Source organism: Manis javanica, chromosome 12 (genome assembly GCF_040802235.1).
Source record: "Manis javanica isolate MJ-LG chromosome 12, MJ_LKY, whole genome shotgun sequence".
Lineage (NCBI taxonomy): Eukaryota > Metazoa > Chordata > Mammalia > Pholidota > Manidae > Manis > Manis javanica.
The window spans coordinates 74,903,070-74,917,658 of NC_133167.1; the positions used below are offsets into that span (position 1 = coordinate 74,903,070).

The window sequence follows — 14,589 nt, forward strand, 5'->3', positions numbered from 1 at the left end:
CTCCGGATGCTTATTAGAACTTTAACCCAGAGTCTGACATTTATTTCCAGTTAAAAGGCATAACTAACACCATTGCTAATCTACCAACACACCCCCAACCCCAGGCATCCTTGCCAACTGTGATCCCTTTTACATGAACATCCACCATGGGTAGCAAATGACTCACAACTCATATGGTCTGGGGGAAGGTAAAAAACCCTTCCTGAATTACATATAATAAAACATCTGAAAACTGGACAAGGGGATGGCTTGAAAGGGTTGGCTTAGAAGGTTTTGTTTCAGATTCTGTAGCAGAATAGCGTATGCTGCAGTATACTGGTGTTGAGGTTCTGTGTTCCCTAAGAAGGCAGCTCCCGGCAGAGTGTTTCCCAGGTTTACGGTGACATCTATCAGCCAGACCCGGGGAATCCCAACGTCACTCAGCTTTCTTCAGCACCACTGTCTGAGAACAGCTTCTGTCCACAGAGTGGTGTAAGCCTAACAGGTCTCTGGCACACAAAAGTGCATTGTTAAAAAAAAAAGGAAGCAGCGAATGAGCAATGCTCTTTCCTGCCATTAAAACCAAATCGTCGGGTATTAATTAACTGCAGGATACCAGCACCATGAACGCCAACCAGAAATTTAAATTGGCCATCACCTGATACAAATGTAAGAGAACTATCACGCTTTGCATCACAGGCAAACTGAGCGTGGCACCGTGCTCAGCTTTGTACAAATTCAATTACCCCAACCATCTACTAAACAGATACATAAAGAGGCAGGGGAAGGCTATTATAGTGTTAGAATTTGTGATGTGTAATCACACTAATTTCTGGTTTGAGAAGAAACCCAGCTATGTTTTAGTGATTATATGGTAATCAGGAAATTATACAGATATTTAGAACCTAGAAATTATCTTACGAACAGCATAAATGTAATTCACCCTCAGACATGTAATCAGATTATCAGCTAATTTCTCAGACCTGATGATATTAAGGACACTCGGGAAGAAGAGTTTCCAGCAGTGAAATTCGAAACGGTCTGGGAAACAGCTTGCTCCACTTACCTTCCGGGAGTCTTCAGGGCCTACAAGTGAGGCTCTGTGATTGCATTTCTCTATTCTGATTCACTTAAGTGCCAAAACATACTCCCAATCGAAATACGTGAAAGCAACCATTCTCGAAAAGATTCCATCCCAACAAGCCAGCTTTATACCTCTCGCATACACGTATTCACAAGTTAGACTGCGCTTATCGCTCGGTATTGAGTTCGCCCCAAACTCTGCCGCATTTGGAGAGGACCCCAGCGCCCTGTCCTTCCTTGTCAGGGCCCCCTAGACACAAACCCCTGACCGTGTCCGCACTCGGGGCTCTAAGTGAGGGGAAAGCATTAAAATCCTGTCGGACTCCCCCCTTCTCCTCCAGAGAAAAAGTCCCACACTGGCGGCCCGCAATCAGCAGCTCCTAACCAAAGCCAAGTTCAATGATCACTCCCAAGAAAGCAGCCGGCTCTTCTGTCTCCGTTCTTCTACCCCAAGGGATTGAAAAGTTTGCGGCAGCCCCGACCGAACTTGGGCTTCACCAGTGCAAAGCCTAGAAAACGGGAAACTGGAGAAGGCGCTGCCTGTCTGTGGAAGCCAATCCTCGAAACCTCCTCCTCTGAGCATCGCTCTCAAGTCTGCACGCGGCCCGAAGACAAACTCAGACCGCGCCCGCCCGCGGCCGTCGGACCCCGGAGCCCCGCGCCCGGCTCGCGCCCCCCGGCCGGCGGCGACGCCCCCAGGGCGAGGGACTTACCGCACCGCTTGCACAGCACACGGCTGACCTCCTTCTTGAGGTTCCGACCCGTCTCCAGCGGGGGGAAAGACGCGCGGAAGGCGGCGGGCGCGCGGCCGCTGCTGTTGGCGTCGGGCTCCATGAAGAAGATGTACCTGCTGTCCTCCTTGAGCCTCCCGCAGGAGGGGAAGGCGGGGCGGCGCCAGGCGCCCAGGCGCACGGTGAGCAGCGAGTCCTTCTTCAGGCCCCCGGCTTTCACCGCCCACACCTGGTGCACCTTCACCAGATAGGGCGTCTCGTCCGCGGGCCGGCGCGCGCCGGGCGCCGGGCCGGGGGACCGGGAGGGCGTGGTCCCGTCGGCGGCCGACAGCGCGTCCGGGCCGGGCGGCCCCAGCGCCCCGGGGCGGGCAGCGGGCGCTCGGCGCCCCACGCCCCTGCCTCGCCCGCCGCCTACGCGCCGAGGGCCCCCTGCGGCCGCCGCGGCGGGTGCACCTTGCCCTCGACCACCACCGCGGCGCGCGGGGCCAGCTCCTGCACCGAGCCCACGCTGGGCGGGGACGAGTAGCACACGGCGGGCCCCGCGGGAGCCACCTCGCCGCCCGCGGCCGCCCCCGGCGCCAGGGCCGCGGCGCACAGCAGCAGGAGCGGCAGGAGCGGCAGGAGCGGCGGCGGCAGGCCCGGGCCTCCCCGGGCGGCGCGGGGCGCGGCGCCATCTCAGGGTGCGAGGTGCGTGCGGCCGCCGCTGTCGGTCGGGCTCCTCTCGCCTCCTCCCCGCGACCCTCCTCCTCTTATTTATTTACTTGGGGGCGGGAGGGGGTGGGAGAGTTGTTTACAGGAGGCGGAGGAGAAGGCAGGCAGGGGAGAGGGGGTTGGGACCACAGAGAGGCGAGGAGGTTTAAGGGCAAAAAATAATAAAGCGAAATAGAAAAGAAGAAAAAGCCTCCGCCGCCGCCCCGGGGACCGGAGTGACGGGTCCCCGCGCCGCCGCCGCCGCCGCGCCCGAGCCCCGCTGTCGGGGCTGCCGTCACCCGAGGAGGACGCGGAGGGGGAGCAGCGGCCCCGCGGGCGGCAGTCCTTTGTGTGGCGCGGGGCTGCGGCGCCGGCCGCGGCTGCGAGCGAGCGGCGGGGCGAGAGCGCGAGGCTGGGCGCCCTGGAGGCGGGGTTGCGTGCCTGGAAATCGGCGGCCGGCCGCGGCGGCGGCGCCTTGCGCCCGGCCGGCCTGCTTCCCCGCGTGGCAAGCCCGCCCGGCGCCGCGCGCCCCATGCCGGGGCCGAGACGGACCCCGCGCAGCCCTGCGCCGCGCCCCCCCTCCGCGCGCGCCGCCTCGCCCGCCGTCGCCCCGACTGCCGCAATGGGAGGCCGGGCGGCACCCCGGCTGCAATCCGAGTGGGCTGCGGAGATCCGCGGGGGAGCCGGGGTGCCGCCTCGGCCACCGGGGACCTGTTAGCCGCACGCGGGGGGAGGCGGGGCCCGCGGGACGGGCGATGGTCCTCGTTCCCGAAAGTTTCGGGGGGAACTGGTGACTCGAGAGTCAAAAGGGAGCAACATGTTCACAGGAGACAAGCAATTAAAACAACTTTAGAGCACGCTCGATCCCCTGCCAGCGCGCGCGCACACGCGGCGAGCATTCCAGGCATGACGCCTCTCTCACGCTCCTCTCGTGTGACACTTCAGTCGTGGGAACCCTCGCCTTCCCTTCTGTTGAAATTCCTGGTGCACCAGGCTTTTTTTGACATCTTGACCCTACTAATGTGAGCATGGTTTGAATGAAACAGTCGCTCAGTCAGGCTGTTTTGTAGAAAGTTTGTGGCACTTTGTCAACTGGTTTTTTGACAAATAAACCAAGGAAGTGTCTGTGGCTGGTGGAACAAAGATCCAGCAATATTGTTCCATTTTAATACCACACCCCCCACCCGAACTCCAGGCCCTGTCAATCCACCCCTCACCCAGTCCATTCGAATTTAAGGAGCTACTTTTAAAACAAGAATCCATCGTCTCCCAGGAAACTTTTCAAGCAAGTACCACTCAACGGAAAGAGAACACTAAATTTTTAGCATTTAAAGGGAAATGGTTCCTCTTATGCTCTTTTGTGGTGAAAAATATGTTCAATGACCTAACAAAACTGAGTTGTTACACAATGGCTCATGGATTCGCATTGTGAGAACTCAGGAGTTTAAAAGCACTCCAACTTCATAATATACTGAGATTCCGTAAATTGCCTCTAGCAGTTTCTTGAAAGTATGACTCATAAGCTTTAGATTTTTACATAAAAAATACAGATTATAAGCCACAAAGACCTTTTTTTTTTCTTGGCCTAACATAGTTGGCTAGAAAACAATATGTCACTCAGAATCCAGCTTGGAGGGATTTTGGTGCTGTGTGTTCAATTTATGGAGATTCCTATTCCTTATGCCCTGATGGGGGGCTTCAAGGTCACTGTGTAGCAGCAGGCCTGGCTTCCAGTACATGTTCTCTTTAACACTGGAGCTTCTGGCAGCTTATTGAAAAAAAGTGGTCAGTTATCCAATCCTGCTTTTCTTTGACTTGACCTCACAAATTTCTAACTCTTGACCTTTTGGGGGCTGAAATTCTACCCAGGACCATTTTCTCCCTTCCTCTCCCTTCCTCTCCACCTTTTAGACCTTGTATCAGTTACCTACTGCGGTGTGACAAACCACTCCAAGATTTGTTGGCCTAAAACAATATCCTTTCTTTTAGGCCAGGATTCTGAGGGTTGACAATTTTGACTGGGCTCATCCAGGGAGAGGAGGCTTCCTCTGTTCTCAGCTGGGCTCACTGATAGCTCTGCTGGGGAGGCTAACTGGTTTCTGATGGCCTCAGTTCAAACAGCTCATCTCTGGAAGAAAGTGGCCTCTTTTCCTTTAGCAAGCTGAGCCCAGGCTGTTTCGTGGCTGCTGGACATGTTCCAAGAGAGGCCAGAGGTATGCAATGCCTTTTGAGGTCTGGACCTGAAACTGGCACCTCATCACTGCCACTGTCACAAGGCCGGCTCAGATCCAGGAGTGGAGGAGTAGGCTCTGCTAATGTGGGCAGCCGAAAGCTTGCACTGCCGAGGGGTAGAGATACAGGAAGGGAAAGAACTGAGGCCACTTCAACAAATAATCCACCACAGAGAGTGAGCATCTTCTGAAGTCCACCTGCCCCCTGAAGCCTCCTTTCTTAAATACAGATGCTCAGAGTGGCCACTTCCCCTGAATCTGCAGTGCGTAGCCTCATGCCTCCTCATGTCTGATCCTGTTAGATCCCAGAGGGTCATATTGACACTAAGTGTTTCTGTTTTACTTCCATCTGTCCAATTAGATTATTGTAAGCTTGTTAAAAAGCAGGGACCATCATTTTAGTAGCCCCCTTCTCTAACCCACTTTGGGGACACTCAATAAATGTCAGCTGATTAATCATGGACTGATATATAATGTGCTTACCACAGTTACCCCAATACTGCCCAATGCTGACACAGAGATGGGATTCTGGCCAGTAGAAACAATCAAATTTTAAAGAACTGACTTGTGGAGTCATTAAATGTGTAAATGTCCCCTCTAAGAAATTTACAAAGCATTTCATCCATAACTAGACAAGCTGCTTCTTATGTTTGTTTTTTTAAAGCCTTCACCCCACTACCACATTTTATCCTACTCCTCTCTCAGCTAAGTAGTGTTAAGGGTAACTTTTGTGAATATTCTGTGTGAAGGGAGGCTCTCTTAGAACAGACAGCAATAAGAACTGAAACTTTTGTTTCAGAGTCCTCACTTTGGAAGGCACCCATTGAAGGGATGTTACCTTTTTTTTGCCCTTTTGAAAAAGGGGAATGGCATTTCTAATGTGATTAACATATGCTTGAGAAAAAGTATGAATAATTATTCAATCTGATTAAATGCTGTAAGGAAAATGGAAGTTCCTATGGCCAGGATCCTCACCTGACCCTAAACTACTTGATGACTGAATTGGCCTACTGCTAAGGCTACTGCTGCTACACCCAAAGGCAATGAGCTATTATTAACTCTACGAATACTGAGTCACTATATATAAAGCTCTGCCCAGTGCGCCGGGTGAAGGCAGAGATGGAGGTGGATTACAGATCTGCAGACCTCTGGATGCAGACATAATTCTAGTGCTCAAACTACCACCAGGAGAAGAAAGCCGGGTATAAACCCTGTTACTCCAAGACCGTTGTCATTTCTCAGTCTCACTGAATCCATAGTGAACTTGCCCAAAACCTTCAGGCAAGAGAATGCTCTTCAAAAAAGAGATGATTTCATTTTTGTACACTATTGTTTTAAAAAGATGAAAAGAAAAAGTGATTCTTATCAACATCCTAAAACCAGGGTTCTTAAACTTGAGTGTGCATTAGAACTACATGTACATTAAAATGCACCGATTTCCAGCACCACCCCTGGGGTTCAGAAGCAGCAGGATCTGGAGTAGGGTCCCAAGAATTTGTTTTACTAACAAGTTCTCAGGTGATACTGAGGCTGCTTGTGGAGGGACACACTTTGAGAACCACTGCTGAAAACTTTAGATCTATCAACGACAATATACACAGCCCAATAATGCTGTAAACCTGTGTACACATAATGAGGCATTGCACTCAAAAATTCAGTGTCTTCTCCATCATGAGTTTTCCCCATCCCAATTTAAAAAGAAAATATGGATTTCCCCCTTGGTTATGAGAGGCTGAGGCTATGTAGCAGATCTATTCTGACTAAGGAGTTACGCATGACCACCTAAGGACAGCAAAAGTGAGTGCTTCCTTGCAGACTGTCCCAGTGGTCAGTTGGAACCAAAAGGATATGTAGGCATCAGAACAGTTGTCATCATGTGTTCTAGGAAGAGTTTGTCTGCTCAAGTGGGAAAAGGACACAGACACAATTATGCAGGTAAATGTGAAATATTAGTTTTACTAGTTTAGAAAACCTGAAAGGAAGTCCATAGTGTGGTGGCAGCCTGAAAAGGTTTCCCACTCCAGTGCTTCATACCTTAAATTTATGCTTCCAAATGGTGGCTATTGAAGGGGCAACAGGAAATCCACAGAGGCACTGATGTCTGCTTTATCATCACTGCCAACAGCACACAGAGTGCACACCTCTAGCCATAAATCATGGAACAACTACCCTCCTAGTCCTGCAGTCCTGGATTTGCAGGCTCCTAAAGAAGCCTCACTTGCTTAGCAGTCTGTCGTGGGGCAGACGCCGTCCAGAACAATTTAGACACAGTGAATTAACAATAAGTCAGGTTTGAGAAAGGCAAGTCAAAAGAACCGGTGAATTACACACCCATAGAAGCCACCCAAGAGAAGAAATGTGACAGAATGTCTTTGCTGAAGAGTAGCTAGAAAGTTAAGGAGACTTCATTAAATACCAGTGGCGATATAAGTCCTCAAGCCCTTTGGTTCCCAGACACTGATGCGCGGGGACGAAAGTGTGGGGGATGCTGGTCACCTCCATCCACCCGTCTACCCATGCATCCCTCCCTTCCTCCTTGTATCCGTTCTTTAACTGTGTACTTTTTAAACAGTGTTACTATGTAGCATAAGGCAGTAATACAGAAATGAAAGACTTCTGCCCTAAAGAAACTCAGAATCTAGTGCCACTAATTTGCATTCTTTGAGGGGACATGATTCCTTCAGATTTCACATATTTAACCCCAGCTGAGAGGGATTAAAGAGAAAGAAACCAGGAGGATTTTCTGATTACTTTTCTGTGATTCAAGACATCTTGGAACTTTGTGGCAAATATGGAAGATCAAAAAGTCTCATTTAGGTTCATTTCCTCACCCCACAGAAGCAGCAGCCCTTACCAGCCAACCAAGAGAAGAACACTCATTGGACAAATTGGACATTTGCATTGGTCAATATATATAAAGTTTAGGGACACAATGGGGTCAGATTCAGCTATTTATCAGCCCTGTAACCTGAGGATAATTTATAAATTTTCTGAGCCCTTTTTCTTATTTTTATATAAGCACAGTCCCTGCTTCATTTCACAGGACACTTTTCAAGGAATAAAATAGCTCAGGATATATGAAAGTTCTTTAGAATCTCTACGCTGTTATGCAAAATGCGAAGTGGATAAATGATATCTTCCAGCCAAGAATATCCCTCAAGCATCTCCCAACCCAGAAATGAAGACGGCACATTTTCGAAATTGCCTTAACGTTGGTCATCTGTCTACTTAAATGCCTTTATTGTTAGAAGCTCACCACTTCCCAGGGACACTTATTCCATTATTAGACCTATCTGACTATTTAAACGTGCTTCTCCATAACAGGCTATAAGATACGCATTTAAGACCTGGTCATAAAATTCAAATGGCAGTTCTCAGTAGGCACCAATGTTACAGCATTTTTTGTCTCGACTTAGTCCGCCGTGTTCAGGAGCTGGCAGTCCCATCTCTGCCATCGTCTCTCCCTCCAGTCTGCAGGAGTTAATGCTGTCTGGGGATGGGGGGTGGTATTGTTTGTGTTGGTAAGTGTGTGTGTGTTTGTTTATGTGTCTGTTTTCTGCAGGAGCAAGGAGCACCCTGGAGAAGAAACAGAGGAGGAAGGAGGATGAGGATGGTGTGGGGTGTGCTCATCCTTGGAGGGACAGAACCACAAGATGCTAAAGTGCCCATTTGGATGAAAAGTGTTGTCAGACTTACAGGCCCACACCATGCATGCTGCTTTGAAACTCTGAGGGAAAAGCTAAAAAGCAAGTGAGGCCACTTCCCGTGTCTGGGAAGACCAGTGCAGATTTGTCCTGAAGGAACTAAGCAAGAATGAGATGGCGCGAAGAATGTCATTACACCTGGCCGTGAAGTGAGGGAGCTGCGTCCTCATTCAGAGCAGCTCCTCTTCAGGAAGAAGATAGAAGACTAATACTCGGTCCCCACACACGTGGGGCAGCCCCCTGGTGGGAACTCCCAGCCATGCCACGGCACATTTAGGAAGAGCTGGCGGGCAGATGTGGATGTCAGGCTGAGACCCATGCAAGCTAATGAGCTGGGAATTAGGTGTCAAGGTTAATATGACTTTCTTGCAACCCTCCCTGGGGACATTGAGATGATGAATATTGTTATTATTAACATTAGTGTCAATTAAGAATATCACACAATAGTGTGAGGTGGAGGAGGGTTCAACATTACTTTGCAGATTATTAGAACCAGTTGTTAAAAACAAATACTATTTTTATTTGATCACTTTTCCTCTTGAGCACAAGTTTCTTTCTTATGGCTTATTTTGTGAACCTCTTTCAATAGATAACAGATTATTAACCATCTAACTTAGAAATATGCTACTTTAAATCCTAAATACACTATACATAAGGTATACATTTCCCCTCAAAAGCTGACTTGAAAACTTCACCATACGTACACTGGTACTTAGGAGTAATAAATATGAATGTTAGTTATTTCTAGGAACACTTTATGCTGCTTCTGTGGCTATTTACAAATATACCAATTTGAAGAAGGAAGAGGTTTGATGGTAGTTTGTTTTGCATTCCCTCTTTCTCAGTGGCGAAGGTAAACAGTATTTTGGCTTTCTTTTCAATTATTCCAAAAGGATTCTAGGGATATTCTTAAAATTTCTAAGGGATCTTCCTTAGGGATGACTACAACCCAGGAAGAAACTTTAGGTAAATCTGTAGGAAATTAAATCATCATATTTGTGATTGAACACCTTTATAAACCTTTACAGTGTCAGACACGCCAGTTGAGTCAAAGAAAGCAGGAAGAAAAAAGCAGATTATGAATCAAGAGACTGAAAGATGCAATCCCAACACTCGGTTTTCAACCATTTGACAATTTTCTAATTAGTCACCATGGAAGCTCTCAGTATCATCCTTCCCTTTGTTAGGTGGAAAGACAGGGGAAGCAGCTGGGGAAGAGGGAGGTAAGTAAGGTTCAAGGAAAAAAGAAAAACAGTTGGGGGTTCCCGCTGGAAGACAACAAAGGTTTTGCAGGGAAATAACTTCCTTGCTTATCAGGACCAAGGTAAACAGGTCCAACCAGATCACAACACAGGCTCAACGGAACAAAACTAAGAACCACCCAAACCACACCTCATTATCATCTCATTAAAATAAAATTGAGGGTTACTCCCCCTCCATGCTCCCATCCCCACTTCCACCCTCCCCACCATATCCTTTCCTGTGTGTCTTCTCCGGAAGGATACACACTGAGAGGGGTGGCTGTATAAACTGACCTGTCAGTCAAATGTCCCCACCTTGTCAATCAAAGAGGCACCCCCCAGCCAGACTAATAAAAAGGCCTCCCTCCTAATGGACCCAGGCCTTTGTTTACCTGGACTCTGGCCTAGTCCCTTGGAGTGTATTCAAATAAAACTTTCACTCTGCTTCACTATTGTGTCTCTGTCTTTCAGTTCTTTGTTCCAGCAGGGACAAGAACCGAGGAGAATAAAACACGACGTGTTAACATCTTGAAAGAGATGGCACCTTCCATCACACAGAGAGAAAACAATAGATGTTTATAACCCAGGTGGCATCGCAGTCCACCTTCGTGCATCTCTTTCCATGAGGATGGAAGGCTTCCAGTTTTGTCAGTTCTGTTTTTCTTTGGTTTTACAGATTGTTCTGCCTTAGAACAGTCCACACAGGCTGATAATAGGACACTTTGTTCTCTTTAACATAAACATAACTCCATGAAAACTGTAATTGCTTTATGCCTATTCCTATTCTGCAGTTTTAGTGAAAATCTCCATATGAAAGAGAGTTTGTTGCTGGGTTGAAGAGGACCCTGACATCCCGAAAAATAAGGACATGAAATGAAAGAGATCAAAGCAAGAGAAATCATTACCTTCCTGCCCTATCTGTAGTTTCACATCAGTTTTTACTATACTCATGAAAGACTGTATAAATAAATATTTTATGATCCACTCTCTAACCTGGGTGCCATGTTAGAATGCTATAAACTTTCCCATTAGGTTATGCTTTGAATCAGAGAGAAACATATCCAATGTTAGACCAGGAAAGAATCCTAGCTATCTAGTTCAAAGTTCTTAATTTTATAAATGATAAAAAGACTCAGAAAAGCTGATTGCCTCTTGCAGGGTCTTGAAGCAGATGGTTCTTAGATCCAGGTCTAGAACTCCAGCTCCTGCTCTCCCAGTTCTGTACTTTGCCCAGGGGCCACAGTAGTTTAACTACATACCCTGTCATAAGCCTCCCCGAAGAGCTAAGAGCCTAGACTTTCTTTTCAAAAACCACCTGTGGAAGTGACAGGACACGTGACCTTAGCATCTCAGAAATGCTGAGTTCTTGGCACCTAGAAGGCTAAGTTCTCCTTCACGAAGGTTTCCTTGCACAAAAGAAAGAGGTGTCAGCCACTAAGCCAGCGTCGAGAATCCTCCCGTTGTTACTCCTAAGAATACTATCCACCCCCCCAAAAAAAAACAAGCAGCAGCTTGCTATTTGTTTTTCCTGTTTATCATGTCATTTCTCCATAACTAAGGTCTCCCCTGGCATAAGACATAGACCCAAGTTGGGACCTGCAGGAGTACAGGTTTGTCCATCATTTTTTCCTGAAATGCATCAGGGTTGGTTTGAAACCCCCAGAGCCTCCTGAGTGAAATTCAAAACCGTCCCCCACACCTGGAGGGCAAAGAGAGACCAACGAATGAGGCAGACGACTCCAGGTCAGTATGTCGCCAGTTTAATAAGCAAGGGAACTTACATACAAGGTTCGCCTTGAATGGTCTCAAGATTAGTCGGTCTCTGCACGGCCTGCCAGAATCTTAAGAGCTTACATAACTCTTAACTGCGTTCAGTCACACATACAGTCCAGGTTGTCTCAATAGCACTTTGCTCTCTCAAGGCTGCATCCTGGAAGTGGCTCCAAGTGTGGGTACAGTGGGTAGAATGTATTCCAAGAGCAAGTGAGCTGTCAAGGAGCCTTCTATTGTCCCTGTGCAGCTCATGGGTCCACTGGTGGTCACATCCTCTCGATGACGTCCTCCAAAAAATCAGAACAGATTTGTTTCAGGGCTCAAGGACAGCTCCACAAAGACCTATAAAAAAATTAGATATAAATATAGATAGATACAGACATAAAGTCTAAGTGAAATCATGATGCCTGTTCCACAATAAAAGTAAAGAAATCCATTAGGCTATAAATTTTATTGTAAAGGATATGTTCTCTGGGTGATAAGACCAAAGAAGATACCAAAATGGATATTACAAAGAGCTACATCTTTGAAAGGAAACCAGTGAGCCCTCTTGGGCCAGGCCCTAGTGATCTACCACCGCTCATGGTCACACGTCCAGGGGCACCAGAACGTGAATTTGAAGCTTCCACCAATGTGCACAGTCCACATTAATCCTTCTCTCTATAATGATATTTTTGAACTTAGGCATGTTCTCATTAGAATAGGTATTAGAGGAAATATGTTATATTGTGAGCAACAGTATAGCATTAGACATAAACTCCACAGCCAAGTTTCTAGGTTCAAATTCTAGCCTACACTCCTACTAGCTACATAACCTTAGGCATGTTAATTAACCTTTCATGATTCAGTTTCATTACCTATAAAGTATGATAACAGTAACTACCTTTTAGTTACTAAATTAATTCCATCAGATTAAGATAACAGAGCATTCAGAAACATACCAAGCACATAGTAAGCAGTATATAAGTTACTGTTTTTTATCCTTACCTTTGAGCATGGGCACAACTATCTTTGGTTTATGCAGGATAAAGGTAATTAATAAATGTTTGAATGAATGAAGCAACAAAGGGAGATCATATTAATAACTTTTATTTTAAATATAGATTTTAGTATGCTAATAAGTCATCACCAATAGACTGAAATCTAAACATTGATTCTTCAGAGAAGGAACCCACCAAGACTTAATCTTATGCTCCGGGCACAACATCCCCAAAGAGCCTCTTTAATAGTGAAATAATCTTACCCCACAATGTATCCCAGGGCAGCCAGTTCACTCAACAGTGTGAACCTGGTGGGAACTGGCTTTACTGTTCTCCAATCACTGCTTGTAGGTACGCCTGTGGAATCTCCATCTCTTGGTCCTAGCTTCAGGGAGGTCCCATGTGCCCAGATTCTTTCAGGTGTAAGAAGCCCCACTTCATTCATGACGACCCCCATACAGGGAGTTAATCGGGTTGGGTCCAGGCCAAATCAAGATGCAATCTCATAGGCTGTCTGAATCCTCTCCCCAACTACCCTGAGTCAGGGTGACAATGGGGGAGGCTCCTGGCCTGACCCTTTCCCCCTTTCCTCCCTATCCATTTCCTCCCACTTCTGGCTTTTCCAAGATCTGAGTTAAGGAAGATGAGATTCAAGGAAAGGTGTATCCTGTATTTGCTTAAATTACCCTTCATGTAAGTTCCTCCTTGATTAGTACTGGCTGGTCACCAGTGACCTCTTTGGGGCAGATATCCAAACACTAGCACTTCAGTGAGGTTCCTTGGAAGCGTCTTGAGGAGTTTTGCAGGCACTCTGTACAGTTCCCAGAAAAAGGTGATCTGGTTTTTGACTTGTCTCTTGAAATTCTCCCCATCCCCAGTGGTCTATCTCTTCCCATCCCAACCTATCACCCCAGTGTTCTCTCACATCAGCAGCGCACTTTTGGGACAAGGTGCTTTTAAAATAGCTTCCACCTTTCACACCATCCTCTTAAGTCTTGGGAAACTCAAGTATCCTTCCCATGTCACGTGATGGAAAGGTGGGCTCCCCCTGGTCCCCGCTCATTCGGCTCTGTCATCACAGCTGCTCCATCTGCTGCTTTCAAATCTCCCAGGTAAGAAGCAAGCCCCAAGCCCCATTTTCACACACACCTCAGACATCAGGCAGCACCTGTCCACTCCCAGGACCTCTCTCTGCCTTCTATTCCTCTAGCGGTCCCGGGAAGCCAGAAGGGCTTCTGTACTTCAGTGAGCCCCTAGCTGTGAGAAGAGATGCCAATTTCCTGTTATTTGAGGTACCCTCACTATCTCCTGGTAGTTTTCTTGCAGCCCTATCAGTTGGTTTGAAGGAGACATTACTTTCCTTTGCCTGAAGTGCATGGGGAAACCCCACAGTACTCCCCACTAAAGCAGCAGCTCACTACCTCTCTGCACAACTTGCTTTCCTCTGTGGGCTGTGGATGAGTCAAGCGGTAATGGAGTAAAAGGGAAATGAACCCAGGACAAGTCCCGTCAGGGTTTCTTAAGTTCACAAAGCTTCTCATTACTTGTACCATCTTTGTGCCAGGCATGGAATTGGGCAGCATTACAAACAGCAAGGAAAGTATTTGAAATGTTTTAGAAAGGAGACATAAAAGGGAAGGAGGGCAGTTCTTTACAGAAAGATGAGACAAAAACGCATTCTGGTAAATAGGATTGGAAATGTCTGTGAATTCCACTTTTATCTACAGCAAAAGTCATCCTACCAAAAACAAATACTTGGTAAAATACCAAGCAATAAGTTATTTTATCTTGATATTAAGGATTCTGATGCAATGGATAACTGATTAAAATTGAGTTTGACAGACTAATGTCCTTAACCATGTTATTATGAGTATTCAGTTATGTGTACTATTAGTTCTGGAATTTTAGGAAATGATCAATTCTTTAGTTATTATCTCTTCACTAAGATTAAGATACATTTCTTGGGTTTCTGTCCCAAGGCAAAAGTTCTTAATTAAAAATTTTAATTTAAAGTTTATATTTTTACCGCTTAAATGTTGCTGTGAAATTTCAAGATATTCACTGATACAAGTTTTTGTTAGGTATATAACAAAATGATGAACAAGCAGTTTCTGATTTATGTAAGGTCAACATATGTGAGATATGTTTATATATAGATAAATATATAAAATAATAAT

At 46.8% G+C, this 14,589-nt stretch overlaps 1 pseudogene; it reads right to left on the reverse strand.

The window, feature by feature from the left end:
- Positions 1–1,163: 1,163 nt before the first annotated feature.
- On the reverse strand, positions 1,164–3,017 carry LOC140845292 (uncharacterized; annotated as a pseudogene).
- Between the last annotated feature and the right edge of the window lie 11,572 nt (positions 3,018–14,589).